Genomic DNA, 23,292 nt, shown 5'->3' with positions numbered 1-23,292 from the left:
ACAACGCCTGGTGCTAGGGTGCTCCAGTCCTAGCTGTGCCCGGTCTCCGGCTTCACACTAGGGCAGGTGCTACCCTTCGGTGTGGCCTAGTGGGTACTCATTCCCCAACGTGTCGTTTCGATGCAGTGCGAGTTCCCTCGAAAGGGAACTGCTCGGTTTATGTATATAACCCTTGTTCCCTGAGAAGGGTAACGAGCACTGCATCCCGACGCCACACCTCGGCGCGCCTGGAGCGCATTCTTCAGAGCGATTACTGCCGACATTACGTTCCAGCTCCCCTTTTATACTTCCGGGTATGCCGTCACGGTTACGTCATCACGCACGCCAATCGGATTGGCCTAGTTGGCATTCTGGTTTCAGATTCGCTGATGCTAAGGGAGCATCCCCAAAGTGTCGTTTCGATGCAGTGCTCGTTCCCCTTCTCAGGGAACAAGGGTTATATACATAACCCGAGCAGGTTTCCGTGTTTTCACTGTTATAGGCTAGGGGGCACTATTATGCATCTTCTGAATGAGTACAGAATCTCCTGATCAAAACACAGGAGAAGAAGACGCAAAAGAACAAGCGATCGTATGTAAGCAGATGCATATGTAAAATAACGTGATCATCAACATTAAACATCATATAAATCAAAACTGCCTAATGTTATTGAATGAAATGTCGACCCAGAACGAGCTATAGGACTGTGAAGCTTTGGGTGTTGATGGACTCGATGTACTCCATCTGTCTTTGATCATCGTTCTGAATCTGATCTGGATGTAGTCGCTGACAAACATTTGATTTTCTCAGCTTTTGTTCAAAATGTTGCTTTTTTTATGATAAATTGCATGCTCAGATATTAATACAACAAAATATTCTATGGGCCATTACATTTTTGTGAAAATGATCAAAAACCCTGGCGGTGGCTGGCAACTTTTTTTTTAAAAAACACTGGCGAGGAAATGAGTTAAAGGGATAGTTCGCCCAAAATGGACAATTCTGCCAGCATTTTCTCTTGTTGTTTCAAACCTGTATGACTTTATTTCAAAATATATTCTTTCAAAATGTATTGTCTCTGTTCCCTCTGGACCGCATTGGCTTACACTGTATGAATAAAAACATTTGAAATAATGACATGAAGTTGTAATTTATGAGTGGGCTTTGTGTGTTGAACATATTTTTATATACTGCCTCTTAACAACATTGAGCTCATGGTAGATCATCCAGGGTTATAACGTTATTGTTAAAAATCAATTTCTCTATAGAGACAATTAATGGGATTTTTACTTCTGAGCCAGACTTTTGTGCTCTATTGACATTTTATGTCAACAGTTTAAAAGCCTGGAAGTTTTTAAACATGGCTACTGAAATGATGCTAGAAAGTTAAAATGACATGCCTTATTCAGTTGAGACTACAGAAATAGCATGAAATGTGAAGGAAATATTGATTTGGATTGTTAACTGCAGAAAGCCTGATGATGGCTCATCAGAACCTTGCTGGAACTCCTCATTGAGACAGAAAGGTAATCAATGTCTCCTTGTGGCAAATAAGCCTTGATTGTTTGTTCTTTTGGTCCCTTTCCTCCCTTGACAAAATGCTGGTTCCCAAACACTAGCAGTCCAGGCAATTACTCAAAGTGTAGTTCATCGTTGCGCCTGTCATATCCGCTCTGCTCGATAAGATCACTGTGGGCTCATGGAAGAAAACTCTAGTACTTTGTACAGTTGAATGTTTGATGGCCTTTTTGTAGATGTGTGCTGCTGCCTTCATTAAGCAGGACAGTAAACCTATCCATTGAATCCATATGTCAAAATATTATTTGCCAATATTGGATGTTATAGAATGACATTTCATCATACAGTGGGAAGTGCTTTGCTTTCAGGGTCCTTAATAGTTTCATTAGTGCTTCTGAGGAAGAAATATTTAGGAAAAAGAAATGCAGTTCCATTGCCAAATGATTAGAACTTTGATAATGAAGAAAAAACGTCTTCCAAAAAATGTGTTTTCAGTCTTTTTAATGATTTTTCATAATCTTTTTTGAGGCAGCGTAAATGCAGTCTAATAATTGGCCAAAAATAATGAGGTAACATCATTTATTTTTTTGTAAATACTCTACACAAAACCATAATGTAGCCTACATCTTTGCCTCACACCTACAAGTTGAAACGGTTAGTAACAACAATTAAAGTCTCACAAGGTAACTAACAAAAATCTGTTTGAAAGCTGTATTGTACAGTATGTGTTTGATTCACTAAAATAACCGGCTAAAATTAATCACTCGGTCAGGAATCAGACTCTTCACAGGAATTATGTCACAGGTCGGGGCGGGCCAAGCCAGACTGCACCCACCCCTGAAAAACCCGGGAACCAGGGCGTTTTGAGCGGGCCGCTCACTTCGGCCGAGCACTGGAACGGACACAGCACAGTTTCAACAGTACATGATATATGAAGCACTCAGCATTAACGGGGCCGGGTCTTCTCAAAGCAGGAAGTTGGGCGGTTGCTTTATCAAAACCCTTCGTAAGAGACAGCGGGTGGAAGACTGTAGGAGGAGAGTGCACGGCAGACTTCTATTACTTCTCCACACACCAAGTTCACTTCACAGCACAAACCGTGGGAATCGTCACTTCAGGCACTGCAATTCCACTCGTACACCGTGCATTCGGGCCAGCACTCACCCACCGGTCTTTTCTCCCACCAGATCGGATCTCGTCCTCGATCAGGGCTTGACTTCGCTCCGGGAAAGCAGAAGAACGGTGCAGCGATCACCACATTCGGCAAGGAGAGGACAGAAGTTAGAGACAGATCATTAATTCACTCGGTGTAATAGTTCACTCGTGCCACACATTTTCCAAACTCTCCACACCACTTCAGTGTTACTGCATATAAACAACGGATCCGATACTCATCACTTGCGTCTTTCTCACTGCTGACGATATTCCTCAAGTCTTCGCTGATAAATCCTTCACTCCTTCCTATCTCTTCCACAGCTTCAATCTTCCCCACTCCACAGCCCAGCCTCAATAAAAAGAACAACCCGCTGACAAACACAGCATCATACGGGAGGAGATCCACACCACAGTCTGTTTTCTCTCTGTTTTTTAAAGCCCCATCCGAATATGTGTCCCTCTCACAGCGTTCTCTGTAATTGCCCCACACCTGCTGTCACTCAGGCAATCAGCCCCGGTGCCATGGCAACAGATTCACAGTGCATAGAACGGATGTTCACTGGAAAATCCTGAATAACTGCATTCACCAGGATCTTAGTCCCGTTCGGTTTTTGTCACCCCGTGACAATTACACTGTGTGGTGTTGCGACAATGTTGAATAGTATTGCAGGGAACTCTGTTATTTTAGTCTGGTATCACCTGTGAAAGAATATGCGTGAGCTGAACAGTCTTTTAATAAGTTACTCAAGTCTTGGCAACAAGGTGACTTTTGGATTAGACGGATGTGAAATAATTGATACTCCACTTGCCGTCAGTAGTTGTATAAGAAGTAAAGCTATGATTGACCACGGGTAGCCGGTGACTCGATCATCTGCTTCACGCTTCAAGCAATTACAATCAAAGACATCATTAGGACCTGATTTGGCTCGGTATGAAATCAGAAACCGAACACAGAATGGCATGTAATTCACCTTTAGCCGACCTTCAACTCATTATTTTTTCATTCATGGACATAATTTGACTGATTTAGAACTGATGCTTGATCACTATACTATTATGCAATCTTTAGTTTAAAATATGGCTTGTTAACAATAGTCCCCTTTTTGTGTCTATCAAAATGATAGCAACTGTTGCTTTTTTGCATGACTGTGCATCACGTATAAGGAACAAGTTGCACACAAGTAATCACAAATCAAGATGGAAATGCTGAGTAATGTGACGTTGATGTATTTCCCCCGAGGTGTAATTACCCTTGATCCTTCTTTGTTTTCAGGCTGTGTCTGTAATTGAAAGCAATTCAAGCAGTCAGCAATCATTACTATACTGCGACATCAGCCAGTGTCGGATGATTGCTTATTTCTTTGCCTCTTCTTGGTTGGGTGTAAAAGGGACTCATCTATGTTGTAACTCAATGCTGTGCCTGGTTTTCACATAGATTCAACTGTAATCACTGTCCAGATCGTGGAATAAAAGTTTGTTCAGTCCCCAAGTGCATGTTTATTCTGATATTACTGTAAAAGACTTATGGCAATTTTGCAGGCTTATCAGGCTTACCTGCTGGGGGATTTGAAAAAGAGCGAGGGGGTTGGAGCCCGATGAAGTTTGAGAGCTTCGTCGGGCCACAGATTTGTCTCTCAGGGCCACCATAGAAGAGATCGCCAGAGCAATAGGGCGGTCTATGGCAGCACTGGTGGCAACTGAGAGACACCTTTGGTTGAATCTGTCAGAAATAAAGGATAAAGATAGAACTTTTCTTCTTTCTCCTATTTCTCCATCTGGCCTCTTGGCGATTCTGTGAATACGGTCGTCAAAATTATTCAGGACGCTAAGAAACAAGCGGAGGCTTTTAAAAACTATCTCCCTCGCCGTCCCCCGCTTATTTTCTTAGACTGCTGGGCGTGAGCAGCCCCAGCCGTCTAACTCCTCGTACAGAGCTCAACAGAAAGAGAGTGTCATGTCCCGGGCCCCTCCTCAAAAACAATGGGGGCAGGGCAGACACTCTCAGCCAAAGTGTTCTAAGCAGAAGCCGGATCTGAGGACCTTTCTTCAAGCTAAGAAAAGCTACGGCTCAGAAAAGGTCCTGACACCACCGGTGACCTCTGAAGGGTAGCCCCAACCGGGGTGGAGTGTACACCTCAGTATACGGTGCCCATTCCACTTCGGTTACCTCAGCGGGCCGTTTTGCCAACCCTGCCACCTTCTGTGCCTAGGGGCGCAGCGGTCTCCAGCGAGTGTATGCCGCTGCAGCACCGCGACGTTGCGTCAAGCTCGCACCCTCTAAAGGGGGGTTTAAAAACAGTCATTTCAGGTGCTTCCTGCCAGTATGCTTCAGGTCAACGAAGTGACTGTTTCAAGTACACCAGAGGCCAGTCCGGCAGATAATAGAGAAAGGTTACAGAATCCAGTTTGGTTCTCGTCCACCTCATTACAACGGGGTGCTACTCATGTTAGTACATCCTGAGCAGGCTCTGGTAATGGAGCAAGAAGTAAAATCTCTATTAGCGAAAGAAGCGATAGAACAGTTTTTCACCTGGCAGAGAATCAGGTTTTTACAGCCGATACTTCATTGTTCTGAAAAAGGATGGAGGGTTGTAAAAAAAAAAAAATCGCATTTCAAATCGCAATTTTAACCAAAATAACCACAATTAGAAATGTTCCCCAAATTGTGCAGCCCTAATATATAGTTATTTAATTATTTCTTATTTCTGTATGTACTTATTTATTTGCAATTAATGTATATAGTACTGATCAAAAGTTTAGGTTTGATAAGATTTTGGAATGTTTTTGAAAGGAGTCTCTGATGTTCACCAAGGCTGCATTTTTTTTAACACAATTACAGTTAAACAGTAATATTGTGAAATTGAATTACAATTTAACTTAACTAATCTATTTTTATATATTTCAAAATGGTTTCGACAAAAACATTAAGCAGCACAATAAAATATTTCTTGAGCACCAAATCTGCATATTCACATGATTTCTGAAGGAGACACTAGACTGAAAATTCAGATATGTTATCACAGGAATAAATTCCTTCGAGTAGAAAGTTCAATATTATTTATTTAAAATATAAATATTTTGTAACATTATACATTTCTTTACTGTTACTTTTTTAATCTTACTGACTACAAACTTTTCTGTAGTACTGTGTGTGTATTTGTATTTGTGTATGTATTTGTATTTGTGTGTGTGTGTGTGTGTGTGTGTGTGTGTGTGTGTGTGTGTGTGTGTGTGTGTGTGTGTGTGTGTGTGTGTGTGTGTGTGTGTGTGTGTGTGTGTGTGTGTGTGTGTGTGTGTGTGTGTGTGTGTGTGTGTGTGCGTGCGTGCGTGTGTGTGAGCCCATTTTTGTTCAAAAGGGAAATGAAATTAAAAATGTGATGTCAGCCCATCAGAAAATGCCTTTTATCAGTGCTGTGGGATTTTCACAACAAAACGTAAGACAACAGATGTGTTGAAGGACTGATTGAAATCATAAACACTGGTTCGGCTATAGGGCCAGAAACAGAAATATAGGCAGTTGACAAATAGCTAAGTAGTTAATCAAGATCAACAATTACTCAGAAGCATTTTATTCAAAGCCCCCAAAGATATCACACAGGACCATCTGCATTTATCCCTCATTATAAACTGTCCCAGGGTTATTACTGAGATAAATTGATCATGTTTGCAAACATCGGGGCAATGCTACACCCAAGTGTATTGACAAATTGCTTAATTAAATGACAAGATTAAAGTGATGGTACAATGAATTGTGCTCCACCATCTTCCTGTTAAATAGACTTGCAGTATTTTACAGAGATGGGACCAAGTTACACATGTGAAATGTCTTAAGTAAGTCTCAAGTCTGAACCTTCAAGTCTCAAGTAAGTCCCAAATATTTTATTCTTGGGCAAGTCAAGTCAAGTCACAGGCTATGTCATGTCAAGTCAAGTCAAGTCAAGTCAAGTCCTGTAGTAGGTCAAGTCCAAGTCAAGTCACCTTATTATTGTAATTTTACCTGCAGAATCTGATCTTAATAAAGTGAAAAGACAATATATAAGTAACTGTCAGTAAATTACAATAATTTGGATTTGCATTGTAAATACTCATGTTCAGTAAAATACATAATGGAATCAAACAAAATTGTAACTTCATAAAATTATTTATTTTTCACTTCTACCGACAGTGTTTGAAATGTTTTATATTTTCAACATTGAGTCCATAAAACAAATAACAGCTTAACATCCAACAGACTCCTCTCTGAACACCTCTCTCTCAAACACATTTTACGCACAACGTTAAACTTTGTTACATTTCTCCTTTCTCTCTCTCTCACACACACACACACACACACACACACACACACACACACACACACACACACACACACACACACACACACACACACACACACACACACACACACACACACACACACACACACACACACACACTCTCTCACACTCTCTCTTTCACTCACTCACTCACTCACTCACTCACTCACTCACTCACTCACTCACAAACATCAAATTTCAATAACTAATACCAAATGGGTAAGAATATAAATAACAATTACTAAATAAGTGTTAGCTAAGAATAAACAGGTAAGAACAAACAAACAGGTAAGAAAAAAACAAAAAGAATGCTCTGAATTACACGAACACAAGTTTTTTTCACCCACTTACGTAACATTGTAGAATCGAGTCATTTTTCTGTGTGTGTGATCAGGTGGCAAAGGTAGGAAAAGTAGCCAAGTCTTGTAACGCTCAGATCAAGGGAAGTATTTAAAAAAAATAAATCAAAATTATTTTTCCCACATTTGTCCCCAACACGGTATGAGGGTTAATGGCTAGTGCAGGTGTCTCCAACCTTTTTTCATTTGAGAGCTACTTTTTAAAAATGAAAGTCACCGAGAGCTACCCATGTTATATAATACTTAAAACTCTTTAAATAATGCATCATAATTCTCATATTAACAACTATCCAAACTGTTTTACACCTGAAAGAGTGTAGTAGTAGTTCCAGTAGTCGGTACCAATACCATAAAAAATGTACGGTACTCTGTACCAATTTTGGTATCAGCAAAATGTTTTTTAAATTTTTTATTTTATTTAACTATTTTTTTAAAATCAATGTTTATTATTTGTGATGATAATCATAAGTAAATAATACATAAACATGTAAAGGCTGTATGCTGTTTAAAAGTAAACATTGTTTATAAATGAAAGATCAAGTGAAAAATAAGCAACCATTACAGTTTTTCTCAATTGTTTACACACAAATTCTGGTACTTGAGACACAATGACCACAACATGTAACTCATTCACCAACCCCCTGAACCAATTCTGCTAAACTACAAGCACAGTTCCTGCATAACACTCAAATTGCAGTTCTAAAACACTTTTTTTTCAAAATACTACACACAATTCTCTGCTTTTGGCACAATTTTCATGCAGAAAATATCTTGTTTTCACAAGGAACACACTGCCATTCAAAAAATGCACACTGACTCATCACATGGGCAAACACCTGTCACACAGTTTTACAATTAGCAAACAGAGCTTTAGCATAAAAGGGCAATAGGTGATCTCTTCTTTTGGAGCAGCATAGTTTTTTTTTTTTTTTTTACTGTAACTGTATATAGTAAATTCTTCTGTTGTTGCAGACCATTGTATGTGCAACTTTGTGTTGGTTGGGATGTACACTGTGTACATTGTTTTTGTGGGAAAAATAAAATATATTTGTTACAGTGTATTTGTGTGTTCTGACTGAGTATAAAAACAATATTCTCAAATATTTTACAACACACTTATGTGTATGTACTGTCTGTAAGTGTAACACTGAACCAAAAAAAGACCTAAGTCATTATGATGAATGGAAAATAAGTGTTTTCCATTCATCATAGTGTTTTACATTGAGCACATCAGTCTTCAACTGGTTCTTATAAATGTCTATACATATGATGGTTTGTGTGTGTCATTTGAAAACAAAATCCCATTTTGAGAAGAAATAACATTGTTTTGAATGTAAAGTTTCATTTTGCAGGAGAATTGAGGGGTTTTGCCAATTGTGTGTTTTTTTTTTATTTGTGTGTAGAGTTCTGAGAATATGAGGCATGCTTTCAGAAAATGTGTGTAAACAATTGAGAAAAACTGTAATAATTATATATTTAGTATTATTTATTTCATAATTATTATTATTAGTAGAGACATATTATTATTACATAGAGACTAGGGCTGTCAACGAATATTCTAAATTCGAATATATATTCGAATATTTTTTAAAAGACGAATTTCGAAGGTGAAAATTAATATTCGAATAAATAAAAAAATGTGGGGATAAAAACGCCCGCGGTAGTAGAGGTGTGGCTGTCTGCTTTACGAGTGGGCGCGCTAGCGCGCCTGAAGCCTTGTGTACTTTGCCCTGTCTCCGCAGCGCGAGCCCCTGCTGACTGCGCGCTCCTCCCCAAACGGACGAGGTGTTTATACTTGACGCGCACGCCGTTGTGCTTTTCTTTGAAACGACAGATGGCGACTCGGAGTAACTGTTCTATAAACTATCAGGAAAAGCGTCGAGAAGAAGTGGGCTAATGTACACAGGTGACAATATTTATTATAGTACACTTCACCGAAAACCACACAACAAAAGAATCATGTAAAACAGATCAAAATAAACCTTGATATTACTTGTGACATGAGAACAAAATGTATGTAGAAATGTAACGTTAACTTATACAACTCAATTTATGATATCTAAATGTTTCCTAATTTCACTAAACACTTTAGTGAGTTTTCACTTAGTTTCGTGAACTTTTCTTTATTAAATGGGCTTGTTTATGCTTTTGTAGGCTCGTTTTGTAAATATAAGCAACTAATTTGTATGTGCAAACTGGACCACCCTTACTTTGCATCGCCCGCCACAAGCTCCTTGTCTGCAACCCGACAAGAGGCCATAAAAGGACATGAGAGCGATCAGTGTCGTGGATGGGGCAGGCTGGAGTTCTGTCAAGCAGTGGAACCGAGGTTCTGACTGAATAGATATTGCATGAATAAAGGATAAATGCACCGCTTCCACTGGTTTGATTATTTACCGTTTCATGTCAAGGAAAAGTTCCATGTTTACCACAGCACAGCTCGCTCGGAGCGTTCAATAATATGCTGTTAAACTTATATTAATATTTGTTTCAATCACTGAATGAAGCCTGCTATATTTGGGACAAGAGTCGCAACCTTAAATTGCTTGCACAAAACTCTTGATCAGCTCTCAAAATCTGTTTGTTCATTTAAACCGTTATGCGCAGAGAGGTTGAGGGAGAGAGAGAGAGAGGTCTGCCGCTGCGGTCTTTAGCCATTAGTTGATTTACTTGTTTTTGTGTAGGTAATACGTTGTCAAATATGTTTAAACTTAAATAGACTACCTATATAAGTAGTTATGTCTCTTTGTATTCATTTGTCCTGTTATTGACGTAATGCGCGTCATTGATAAAATGCGCAACCAGATGTTCGAATAGTTCGAATATTCGTGCTTTTTTTAGAGGGAATATTCGAACGTCATTTTTGAGCAATTTTGACAGCCCTAATAGAGACGGAGCTAAATTTACTGTAGGCTACAATCTGTAGTCAATTTCATGTTAAACCGAACTTTTATTTTTAAGGGTTGCCGTGAATACCATGAATACCTGTGACTGTGTTCATGATATGACAGTGGGTGCGTGTCTCAATCAGCTCCCTAGTTCAGTCAGGGCACTGATCATCGGGGATTCAGCCCATTGACTTGTGTCCTGATCAGTGCCCTGACTACTGAACCAGGGAGCTGATTGAGACGCACCCAGTTTTCTCAAATGAAACGATAAATTCTCATGAAGTAACTGTTTATGCGTTCGTGTCGGCAGAGACTACAAGATCGAGTGCGCGCGCGGCGCCCGTCATCCACACAGACGCAGAACATGCAGGAGTATTCTGCAGTTTAATATTTACAGACACTATACTCGGCTTCAGTCTGGAGCCCTGCTTTTAAATAAGCATGGAAGCGACTGAACACTGCTACTATGGTGAGCTATTTTTAGAACAGACCCGCGGGCAACTCATGTGGTCATTGCGGGCGACCTGGTGCCAGCATGCACCATGTTGGTGACCCCTGGGCTAGTGGCTACTTTAGCTATTAATACATTAGCTAACTACCAACTAACCAGATAGCATTAACAAATTGACAAGCACTTACTGGGCAGAATGGCTCTTCAAATTCTGGACGAAATTGGAGGTTGTCGTCTGGGTGTCCGTGATTCTAATGTTGCATGTCTTGCAACGCGCTGTTCGTCTTTTGCCATCTTGCGAATAATTGTTGAAGCCGAAAGCGATGACCCTCGGTACCCCTCCGGCTGACAAGTTGATGTGATATCTGATCTAAATGGGCGTGGTGTGCGTACGAGAGGGCATGACTGATGATAGTGTCGTGATCCAGTCATGCACTCCATGCATGGAGCCTGCGCTCCAGCTGGGTCAACTTTATTTTTTTAAATAATTTATATATTTTATATTCAAACTGAAAACATGATGTGATTAACACTCATTCAAGTCATTCAAGTAATCGAGTCTCAAGTCAAGTCCCGAGTCTTAAACTTCCAAGTCCGAGTCAAGCCTCAAGTATTTAATTTTTTGTCAAGTCAAGTCACAAGTCATAAAAATAGCGACTCGAGTCGACTCGAGTCCAAGTCACCAAATCACAAGTCCCCATGTCTGGTATTTTATGATGTTTCTGCTGTAATGCTGCTACCAGACTGGAGGAGGAAAGGGACAATATTGGGTTTCAGGTGACTGTAACTAACCATTGTCATTATTTTCTCCTGAATTTAGGTTACTAATTACTAGTGCTCATACGTAGGGTTAATGATTGTTGATTGATTTTGGCAAATATTATACTGGTTTCTGTATTTTCTGAACTGAAGTATGACTCACATGAATATTGTAAATTCTTGGTAAAAAAGCTAGTTTACTAAATATTTTTTAAATTAATAATATTTTCAAATCAAAAGTAAATATGGATATACAGTGCATCTGAAAAGTATTCACAGCACTTTTCTTTTTCTACATTTTTGGTAGCAGTGTAGTTGTCACAAGCACGCCAGGCTCCACCCTCTCCCAGACACAACGATCACAGTCACCCGAGTACTGATCACACACACCTTCACTTCATTATCACTGCAATCACCACCTGTACTTAAGCCCCACGCACGCACTCAGTCACTGTCCGGTATCGTTTGCACATGCTCAAGCTAATGCTTGCTTCCACGGACTCACCTGAATTGCCTACCTGTTGTCCCAAGTCTCCTGAGTGTCTCCTCGTCTCGTCTCGTCTCGTCTCGTCTCGTCTCCTGGCTCCCTGTCTCCATCGCTCCATTGTCCTGTCAACTTACAATCAAGAATGTATAGTATTACCCATTGTCATCACCATTCTACTGGACTTCCACTTCTGATACTCACCACATCTGCACACTTCCTGGTTCTGTCTAATAAACCCTGTTTACATCTGCCATCTGCTCTCCGTGTCACCTCTGTTTGTAACAGTAGTGTAGTGTTTGGTACATTTGTAGGTAGCAGTGTAGCTCCCATTCTTCTTTGCAGGACCTCTCAAACTCCGTCAGGTTGGATGGGAAGCATCGGTGCACAGCCATTTTCAGATCTCTCCAGAGATGTTCAATCAGGTTCAAGTCTGGGCTCTGGCTGGGCCACTCAAGGACATTCACAGAGTTGTCCCATAGCCACTCTTTTGTTGTCTCGGCTGTGTGCTTAGGGTCGTTGTCCTGTTGGAAGACAAACCCAGTTTGAGTTCCAGAGCGCTCTGGAGCAGGTTTTCATCAAAAGATGTCTCTTTACATTGCTGCATTCATCTTTCCCTCGATCCTGACTAGTCTTCCAGTTCCTGCCGCTGAAAAACATCCCCACAGCATGATGCTGCCACCACCATGCTTCACTGTAGGGATGGTATTGGCCAGGTGAAAAGTGGTGCCTGGTTTCATCCAGACATGACGCTTGCCATTCAGGCCAAAGAGTTCTTTGTTTCATAAGACCAAATAATTTTGTTTCTCATGGTCTGAGAGTCCTTCAGGTGCCTTTTGGCAAACTCCAGGTCGGGCTGTCGTGCCTTTTACTGAGTAGTGGCTTCCATCTGGCCAGCCTACCATACAGGCCTGATTGGTGAAGTGCTGCCGAGATGGTTTTTCTTCTGGAAGGTTCTCCTTTCTCCCCAGAGAAACGCTGGAGCTCTGTCAGAGTGACCATCGGGTTCTTGGTCACCTCCCTGACTAAGGCCCTTCTCCCCCGATCACTCAGTTTGGCCGGGCGGCCAGCTCTAGGAAGAGTCCTGGTGGGTCCAAACTTCCATTTACGAATGATGGCCACTATGCTCATTGGGCCCTTCAAAGCTGCAAAATGTTTTTCTGTACCCTTCCCCAGATCTGTGCCTCGATACAATCATGTCTCTGTGGTCTACAGACAATTCTTTGGACTGCATGGCTTGGTTTGCCCTCTGACATGCACTTCTAACTATAATACCTTATATAGACAGGTGTGTGTGCCTTTCCAAATCATGTCCAATCTATTGAATTTACCACAGGTGGACTCCAATCGAGTTGTAGAAACATCTCAAGGAGGATCAGTGGAAACAGAATGCACCTGAGCCCGATTTTGAGTGTCATGGCAAAGGCTGTGAATACATAATGTACATGTGCTTTTTTGTTTTGCAAAGATTTCAAACAAACTTCTTTCATGTTGTCATTATGGGGTATTGTTTGTAGAATTTTGAGGAAAATAATGAATTTAATCCACTTTGTATTAAGGTTGTAACATAACAAAATGTGGAAAAAGTGAAGCGCTGTGAATACTTTCCGGATGCACTGTAGTTATTTTAATGAATTTTAATTTTTTATTTTGTAAATAAATCAAATCAAACCTCCCTAGGCCGCCCCCAATCTTATTTGCTTCAGAAGTTGTCGCTTGACGAATCTGCATACTGTTTGCCTGTAGTGTGGCGTGAATGGATATTCAGCAAATATTTATTTTTACCTTTTTTGGCCCCACTTTATATTAGGTGGCCTTAACAATATACTTATTGTGTTCACATTGTATTGCAAAACACTTTTGCTGATATTGAGGTGGGATACGGGTAAAGTTAGGGACAGTTGTGGTGGTATGTGTAAGTTTAAGGGTAGGGTTTGGTGTAAGGGAAGTGTCAACAGTGTAATTATAAATGTAACTACAGAATTTGATTACAGATGTAATTACTCAGGCGAGCGGTGCCATCCTGTACCCTTGCCCAGAGCTGTGGGAACTGTGGGCTTGGCCTCTGAGGGGGCCCAGCTCATAAGTTCTGGTCTCTCAACCGAGGCTGGAGACCATTCTACACTCTAGAGCTCCCTCCACGAGGAAACTGTACACTCTGAAGTGGAGTCTCTTCACCTCATGGTGCCGAGATCACCTGTGGGATCCAGTTAACTTCCCTGCGAGCGCGGTGCTGGAGTTCCTGCAGGAGAGTTTCTCCGCTGGGTTAGCTCCCTCAATGATAAAGGTGTTCATGGTGGCCTTAGCAGCTTACCACACTCCTTTGGGTGGTGTGTCACTGGGGCGACTCCCTCTAGTTACTCGTTTCCTTCGAGGCACTTTGAGGCTAAGACCTGCAGTACACACTAGGGTGCCGGCCTGGGACCTGGCCATTGTCCCTCAAGGCCTTTCCGAGGCTCCCTTTGAGCCGCTCGAGGAAGTTCCTGAGAAGTTTCTCTTTTTTAACTATCTTTCTTCTTGCTATATCTTCTTTGAAGATTAGGGGATTTTCAATCCCTCTCTGTGGCACCCTTGTGCTTGGAATTTGCTCCCGGAATGGCTAAGGCCTTCCTACATCCTAGGCCGAGTCATGTCCCTAGGTTCCCACTAATCCTGTGAGACCCATAGCACTGCAGGCCTTCTGTCCTCCGTTTCTGACGTCAGACCAGGAAGACTTTTATCTGCTTTTCCCTGTTTGTGCACTAGATGCTTATGTCCACAGATATGCCCTGTGGATAAGTTCAAAACAGTTGTTTGTCTGTTACAGGCCACCCACGAGGGGTCTCAAAGCAGAGGATGGGTTTCGTTAGTCGAGATTTCACTTGCTGATGTGGCGGCCAGGCAGCCTTCTCCTTTGGCTGTCTGGGCCCACTCCACCAGGAGTATGGCTGCCTCTCAGGCATTTTTGGCAGGGACCTCCCTGCATGATATTCGTGCCGTGGTAAGATGGTCTTCACTGCAAACTTTAGCCAGGTTCCTCGAGCTCGATATCAATGCTACTCCTGGGGCTCGGGTGCTCGCCCCTAGACAATGTCACAGGCGGGCATCCGGCTCCTATGGGGACATGGGTATTCTCGTTCCCAAAGCTGTGACGCAGCGCGAGTTTCCTTGAAAGGGAATGTCTCGGTTACGACTGTAACCTTAGTTCCCTGAATAGGGAACGAGACGCTGCGTCACCCTGCCATACTCCCCGCATGCCTGCAAGTGTCTTGCTTCATCCTTATTTCAGAAGCTGGAGGCGTGTCTTTGCTGGTATGCTTTATAGTTGCCAAAGCGGTGATGCAGCCTCTCGTTCCCTATTCAGGGAACTAAGGTTACAGTCGTAACCGAGACGTTTTCACCTAACAGAGTTTCAGAACAGCTAAAAGTTGCATTTCTCTCATGTTACAGAAGGGAGAGAGACCAGATTTATTTTGACTTGGGTCAGTAAACAACAACCTAGCACACCCTTGCAATCATCCAGAACATCTTAGAAACCACACAGCAACACAAAAACGTACACTGAAAAATGTTGTCAAATTGTTTAGTTTGTTACTCTATTCTGTAAATTAATATAATAATACCTTCAATCCTACGCATCCAGCTTCTGCATTTTCAAGCTATTATGTTTTATGAGGAGAATAATATGCAGTATGCTCTTTTTAATTCCCTGTTTCTGAGCTTGAATGATTTCATCTTGATAAAAGGTGACCTTTTGGAGTAGGGCAACAGTATTTTCCTGTTGAGAAACCTGTCATGCGATTGCACTTCTGTGGCAGTCAAGCAAACAGTAATGGCCTGAATCAGGCTTTCAACGCAGGAAGTAGCCATGCACATATTTTATTAAACTATAAGAAAAACGGTCCAAAGAGTTTGAGCTATGCAGCAGCCAATGTCAGGTTTCATATCACTGTGCGCACTGCGCATGGAAAAACATCAATGTTATCAACCATCTCCATTTACTCCAAAGATCCCTCTTTATAAAATATTGAAGGCAGTCAAATGGTCAGGAGGACACAGCGTTTCTGGTGTTGATATAAAAGAGAGTTTTAGTGTGCAGGTTGGCATTGCTGGAGGACGTACGGCATGAAATCAGCCCCATGGTGTGAAATTCACCATTCATTAGTCCATTCATTTTTTAGACATTAAAAAAGAGCTTGCTCACACTCCAGGTGTTTTTCCACCAATGATAAATGAACATTTGAAATGTTTTACTTTTTTCCTCTCCCTTGTACTGGAGGACTGCTGAGCTCTTTTGCTAAAGGACTTTGTGAAGATTTGACCTTTTTGTTGTGAAATCTCAAAAATGGAAAGTCATGAATCTCTTGAGAGCTTTTGTGGGGCAGGTTAGTATTTTATATTAGAAGTTAGCCACTGGCAAACTTTTTCTTTTGTTTTTGAGCTGGAAGTGGCCAGTGTCGTCGGAATTGATGTGTTCAAACATTTCAACAGTAATTGGATGGTTTGCTGAAGGCTTGTGCAAAATTGATGAGCGAGTTAATTGACCACAGACTCATTATCGATACAGACTGACTAAATCAAATTTTAACCAAGTTTGGTAAACTTAGTTCAAATTAGTGTGAGTTACAAATATACAACAAATATAACAATATAACCTTCCTTCCTTCCTTCCTTCCTTCCTTCCTTCCTTCCTTCCTTCCTTCCTTCCTTCCTTCCTTCCTTCCTTCCTTCCTTCCTTCCTTCCTTCCTCCCTTCCTCCCCCCCACACATTTCTTTCCTAACCTCCCTCCTTTCCACCCTCCCTCCTTTCTTTCCCCCTCCTTCCTTCCTTCCTTCCTTCCTTCCTTCCTTCCTTCCTTCCTTCCTTCCTTCCTTCCTTCCTTCCTTCCTTCCTTCCTTCCTTCCTTCCTTCCTTCCTTCCTTCCTTCATCCCTCCTTCCCTCCCTCCTTCCATCCATCCCTCTCTCTCCCTCTCTCTCCCTCCCTCCCTCCCCTTCTCTCCCCCTCCCTCTCTCACCCCCCCTCCCCCCTCCCTCCCTCTCTCTCTTTCTCTCTCCCTCCCTCCCTTTGGGATTTTTAAAAGTTCTCTTTGTTTAATTGTTATAAGCCATTAATCAAACAAATATGCTATGATGTGAATCACAACACTAAAAAAAAAGTATTTGAAAATCAGACAAAAAGGCATAAACGACATAATCTAATAAAATAAAATACAAATCTAAGAAATTGATAATATATATAGAAACAATGTATTTCACGATTACTGTATTACGCATACAGATATTTAAGTAGTGTAGGGAGATTGACTCGACCATTTGCAGTGGTTTATGGGATTGGACGGATGCTAAAGTTCTTTTGGCATAATTTTTGGTGAGATTTGACATCTCAATACATTTAAATAACACGAGCTGACGGCTTGAACAGAAGCATATACCAATTCAAAATCAATTCCTCTGTGGAGAACATGAATGGGATTTGAATTCCAGAAACCTCAAAACCAACAGGAAATCTGGGACCTACAGCCAGACTTATCCAATAAGGCTGCTTAATCAATAATTACATATTCTTTTCAGCAAATGGTAAGATGATTAGGGGAAGTTTAATTAGCATTTTCTTTAGAAGAATGAGAGTGACAAAGAACAAAAAGTAGACCCCTAGAGAGAAATATGAAATTACATGGCAGTTCAGTTTGATTTAACTTCACTTCTCACTTACTGAAAAACCTATTATAAAAACCTACTATAGCTGTTTTTCAAATATGATTTAAAGTCAAAGTGTCTAAATTGTCATTGCCCACTGTACCCCTCTGCTGGTGCCAGGATTTATAATTGCAGAAGGAATAAAGGGGCTCAGGGATCGTTAGCTTCTGCGGTTAGCAAAGTATATAGGATCGAATTACTTGCCTCCCAGTTTCACTTAGAGCACTTTAAAATGAACACTGTTCACTACCTTCCTGCAAACTCCAAGAAATTGCAGTACATAGTCACCCTTTTTTCTTCTGCTTTCAAATGGTCCCATTAAAAAATCAGTAGCATTTGTATGACATGAAGAGTAAGGCTCTTTATTCAGAACCTTGAAATAGCCTGTGATTTTAGAGTAATCTTTTTTTTTTTTTTTTGGCTGGATATAGCTGAAGAATAATGCATGCTTTATTGAATATGCACCATCGTCTTAACTTGATGCCTACTTCTGGTTATCTTGTCCGTAGCTAATCATCTATTTTTAGGTGCAGAAATGACTCCCTTTCCATTTACCCACAATTTCTCAGTACCTCTGGTAGTTACACTAGACAGCAACTACGTTCTTTTAATGGGTCGAGTTTGATGTAGTCTGCCTTTTATAGTAGGTTTCAGCTTCTGAATACACCTTACATATCAAACTGTAGTACTTTTTCAAGATTTAAATATGCATTGTTCTTATTTGTACTGTTCTTAAGATGTTCTCTATTTCAGGTAATTTATCTCGTGTGTCCCACTCTCTGCAGGTGGACTGCAGCCCCGTCTGACCCACATGTTAATGCTGTCTGTCTAGCTTAATTTTACTTCGAGTGTGCACATGGTAAAATGACAAGACTCACGACAGGTTAATAATACCCTTTCAAACTACACTGAAATAACAGCAGTGGCCTGAAATGACTGAAAATACAGGATGACATTTATGTGACTCACAAGGTCTGTTTCAATTCCAAGTGAGCTGTATACCACAGCTAATTAGACCTCATAGATGATTTGCAAAGAACTCAATCCCAGAATGCATTTCAGCAAATTTGGTTTTCAAGATTTAAAATATAGTCATGGCCAATGTCAAATTCGATCCAGCCAAAAGGAATATAAACGACCCATCCATTATAAACAGCGTTACATTTTCTTCGTAAGTTGCATATGGAAGGCAGTCTGGAGGAAGCTATTTTACTTTATAACGTTTTAAATATGGATTCAAAGGCCTTTATTAACCCCCCGGAGCCGTGTGGAGTATGTTTATGAAGGATGAATGCACTTTTTTGAGCTTCAAAACTTTTGAGCCCCGTTCCCTGCCTTTATAAAGCTTGGAAACATCAGGATATTTATAAACATAACTCCAACTGTGTTCGTCAGAAAGAAGAAAGTCATGGCTTGAGGGTGAGTAAATCATGGGATAATTTTCATTTTAAAGTTAACTAATCCCCTTAGAGACTTCTTACAAAAAAAAAATGGTACTGACCCCAAACTTTTGAACAATATCAAGTATAGTTCCTTTAGTCACATGGTAACATCAGACTTTATTGGATAATGCCCTAACTAGGAACAAAAAATATGATTTAAACAAATTTCATACTAAAAATAAACAAACAAACAAACAAACAAATAAGTAAATAAATGCACTATTTTATTTCATTTTATTTTTTGAAACTTTTTAGGACAGAATATAAAATACATTTGTAATTTTATTTTTGGCATCATCTATGAAAGTATACTGAATCTCTCGTCGGGCATGTTTGAGTGACCGTCAACATTACTGCTGATAAGGAGCGTCTCAAATCTTTTGATGTTCAATATTGGTTAGTATGCTTTTTATTGACAGTTCACAGCAATTTGAAACACATCCAGTTTCCCTCCTGGCCAGAATCCCATCATAAACACTTTCCTCATGTCTGAAATGATTAGTGAACATCCACCGTTTTGTGCAGCCCAGTAGAAGTCATGTGGTTTCTGGATGGGATGCATTAATGCACGATCAGCTCATTTTGCCGCAGAGGACATCGGTGTCTCACTCTCTCTGTCCAAACACATTACACAGATGGATATGCCTGCATGTGTCCACCATCTGACCTCTGGGTAAAGCCACCACCTGCATTCTAAATGCCATCTCCAATGACACACGCAACGCCACACTGATGTGTTGACAGTGCCATATGATTTTCAGAAACCCTCAAGCTCTAAATGAAATTACAAACATTATGAAAATGGTGTTACCGCACTGGTCAGAAGACACTGGTAGCTTGTTTTTTAGTGAATGGTAGTCTATAATTAAAGCAACCAAATGTGTGAAAGTATTTTTTTTTGACGAGTGCATTATGCTGACATTGTAAATGCCAGACCTGCCCACTCTTTCTAGCCAAAGAGTCGGAACAGCAGGGTAAATATTCACTTTGTGTCAGATTGCATGTCTTCTCCCAGTGGAAGCAGAGTCACTGATAGAGGCGCAGTACATGTCATTGAATTATTCTCTTCTGATGCACACAAGAGAAATGCTGTGAAAGCCCTGGAATAGAGAGAGAAAGAGAGAGAGAGAGAGAGAGAGAGAGAGAGAGAGAGAGAGAGAGAGAGAGAGAGAGAGAGTCTTAAAACCATAATTTGATGCTCCACTGGGACCATATAGCCCGATGTGTTGATCATGAAAGAGTAGGATTGTTATCCACCTTTTTTTTTTTCTGGGAATGCAAATACCATTACAAAAGCATTTTTAAAATAGAGAAACACTGCATGGTTCATTGTTGCTTTGTGTAGTTTTATTTCTTGTCTGATTTTCTCTTCCCTTATCTTTTCTCTGTGGTAAAGTTTTATGATTCATATTATGACTGATATGTTTTGAAGCAAATCAATAGTGCCATTTCAATAGTCAAATTTAATAGTGTGGCACATTTAATATGCAGAACTCAAACAGGCAGTCACTTCTGGATCAGTGTCCACAAAAGATTGTATGATATTATCGGGCAATAAATTGATAATTCTCTCATAGGCAGCCATTGGCTGAACTGCATCAAGTCTGGGCCACATTGTAGCTTATTCCGGATACAATGCATGTGTATATATATAACGAGATATTAATTAACCCTTGTATGGTGTTCGGGTCTATTGGACCCGTTTTCACTTTTTATCAAAAGAAAAATTATACGATTAATAATTTTTTCAAACTGAGACTCATTGCCCTTGGCTCATTTTCTGTGAGGAATATATATCAGAACACATTTTCAATGACCACACACTGTACACCCCCCCTAAACATTTATATTACACACAGGATGTTCGGGTCCACTGGACCCAGGGCTAATAAAAGTGTGGAAAATGTAGGTCCTGTGTACCTTTACCCTGTCCTCGTCCTGTCAGGGCCTGCTGTTAGTGTGTGTATGTTCATGTATATTGTTTATGAGGACACAAATGTGTATAATAAGTCAAGTCAAGTCAAGTCAACTTTATTTATATAGCGCTTTTAACAATGTAGATTGTTTCAAAGCAGCTTTACAGTGTTAAACAGGAAAATAATGCAGCATAATTTTATTCAGCTGTATAGCCATTCTGGAAAAATTTCAAGTATCATACAGTGACAGTGTGGGCTTTAGATCAATAATTTGATCAGTAATTTAGTTTAAATGGTTAATTTAGTTTATTATTTAGATGTATTTCGATGTTTAGTTGAAAAATTTAGTGTCCCCAACTGAGCACGCCAAGCCAGAGGCAACAGTGGCAAGGAAACCAAAACCCCATTAGGTGACCTAATGGAGAAAAATAAACCTTGGGAGAAACCAGGCTCAGTCGGGGTGCCAGTTCTCCTCTGGCCAATTAACAAACAGCGTATTATTATTATTATTCTGGCAGTTTTACAGCTCGGAGGTCATAATAGATCAGAATATTCGAGGGACCGGGGGCAACATGCTGGAGACGGGTTTATTGAGGATGATGTTGATTAAATAATTATTAAAGTGCAATATTCGAATGATCGGAGGCAACACGCAGGAGACGGGTTTATTGAGATGCCGTGTCGATGAGGCAGTTTCAGGGGGAGTCTAATCACGGTCTCCCAGACACTTCGGGGTCATGTGTTGGTCTTCTCTGGGCGCAGGTCCACCATCTGATCTGGATACGGCCCGGATCCGGCTGACTGCAGTAAACCTCGGGATAAAACAGAGAGACTAACATTAGCGTAGATGCCATTCTTCTGATGATGTAACGAGTACATCAGGTGTTATGGGAAGTGTTCCCGGTTCCGGCTGACCTAGTTAATGCAGCCTAACAATCATTTCATTGAAAAAGTGTTTTATGTGTATGCCACAGTAAAGAGATGTGTTTTTAGTCTAGATTTAAACTGACAGATTGTGTCTGCTTCCCGAACAATGTTAGGAAGACTGTTCCCGAGTTTAGGTGCTAAATAGGAAAACGATCGACCGCCTGCAGTTGATTTGGATATTCTCGGTATGATCAACTGGCCAGAATTTTGAGACCGCAGTAGACGTGATGGAGTATAATATGTTAAGAGCTCGCTCAAGTATTGGGGAGCTAAACCATTTAGTGCTTTGTAAGTAATAAGTAAGATTTTAAAATTTATGCGATGTTTAATAGGCAGCCAGTGCAGTGTTGACAGAACTGGGCTAATATGGTCATACTTCCTGGTTCTAGTAAGAACTCGAGCTGCTGCGTTTTGGACCAGCTGGAGTTTATTTATTAAGCGAGCAGGGCAACCACCCAGTAGAGCATTACAATAATCTAACCTTGAGGTCATGAACGCATGAACTAACTGTTCAGCATTTTGCATTGAGAGCATGTGCCGTAAATTAGATATATTTTTAAGATGGTAGAAAGCAGTTTTACAGATGCTAGAAACGTGGCTTTCAAACGAAAGATTGGTATCAAAGAGCACACCCAGGTTCCTCACTGACGACGAGGACTTGACAGAACAGCCATCAAGTGTTAGACAGTATTCTAGGTTACTACTTGTGGAGCTTTTTTGTCCAATAATTAAAAATTCAGTTTTTTCTGAATTGAGTTGCAGGAAATTACCAGTCATCCAATGTTTTATATCAGCTATGCATTCCGTTAATCTTGTGAATTGGTAAGTTTCTTTAGGGCGTGAAGAAATATAGAGCTGAGTATCGTCAGCATAACAATGAAAACTAACGCCATGCTTCCTAATGATATCTCCCAGTGGTAGCATGTACAGGGTGAAGAGTAGCGGTCCTAGCACTGAGCCTTGCGGTACTCCATACTGAACTTGCGATCGGTGTGACATATCTTCATTTACTACTACAAACTGATAACGGTCGCATAGGTATGATTTAAACCATGATAATGCAATTCCACTAATACCTACATAATTTTCGAGTCTATTCAAAAGAATGTTGTGGTCGATAGTATCAAATGCAGCGCTAAGATCGAGTAACACTAATAGAGAGATACAGCCACGATCGGATGATAAGAGCAAATCATTTGTAACTCTGACGAGAGCAGTCTCAGTGCTATGATACGGTCTAAATCCTGACTGGAAATCCTCACAGATACCATTTCTTTCTAAAAAGGCACATAATTGTGAAGACACTGCCTTTTCAAGTATTTTTGACAGAAAGGGTAGATTTGAGATTGGTCTATAATTGACTAAATCTGTAGGATCAAGTTGCGGTTTTTTAATAAGTGGTTTAATAATTGCCAACTTAAAAGTT

This window comes from Gobio gobio (assembly GCF_949357685.1).
Source record: "Gobio gobio genome assembly, chromosome: 13".
In the NCBI taxonomy this organism is placed as follows: domain Eukaryota; kingdom Metazoa; phylum Chordata; class Actinopteri; order Cypriniformes; family Gobionidae; genus Gobio; species Gobio gobio.
The sequence above is the reverse complement of the archived record's forward strand: the minus strand, read 5'-3'. Positions refer to the sequence as shown.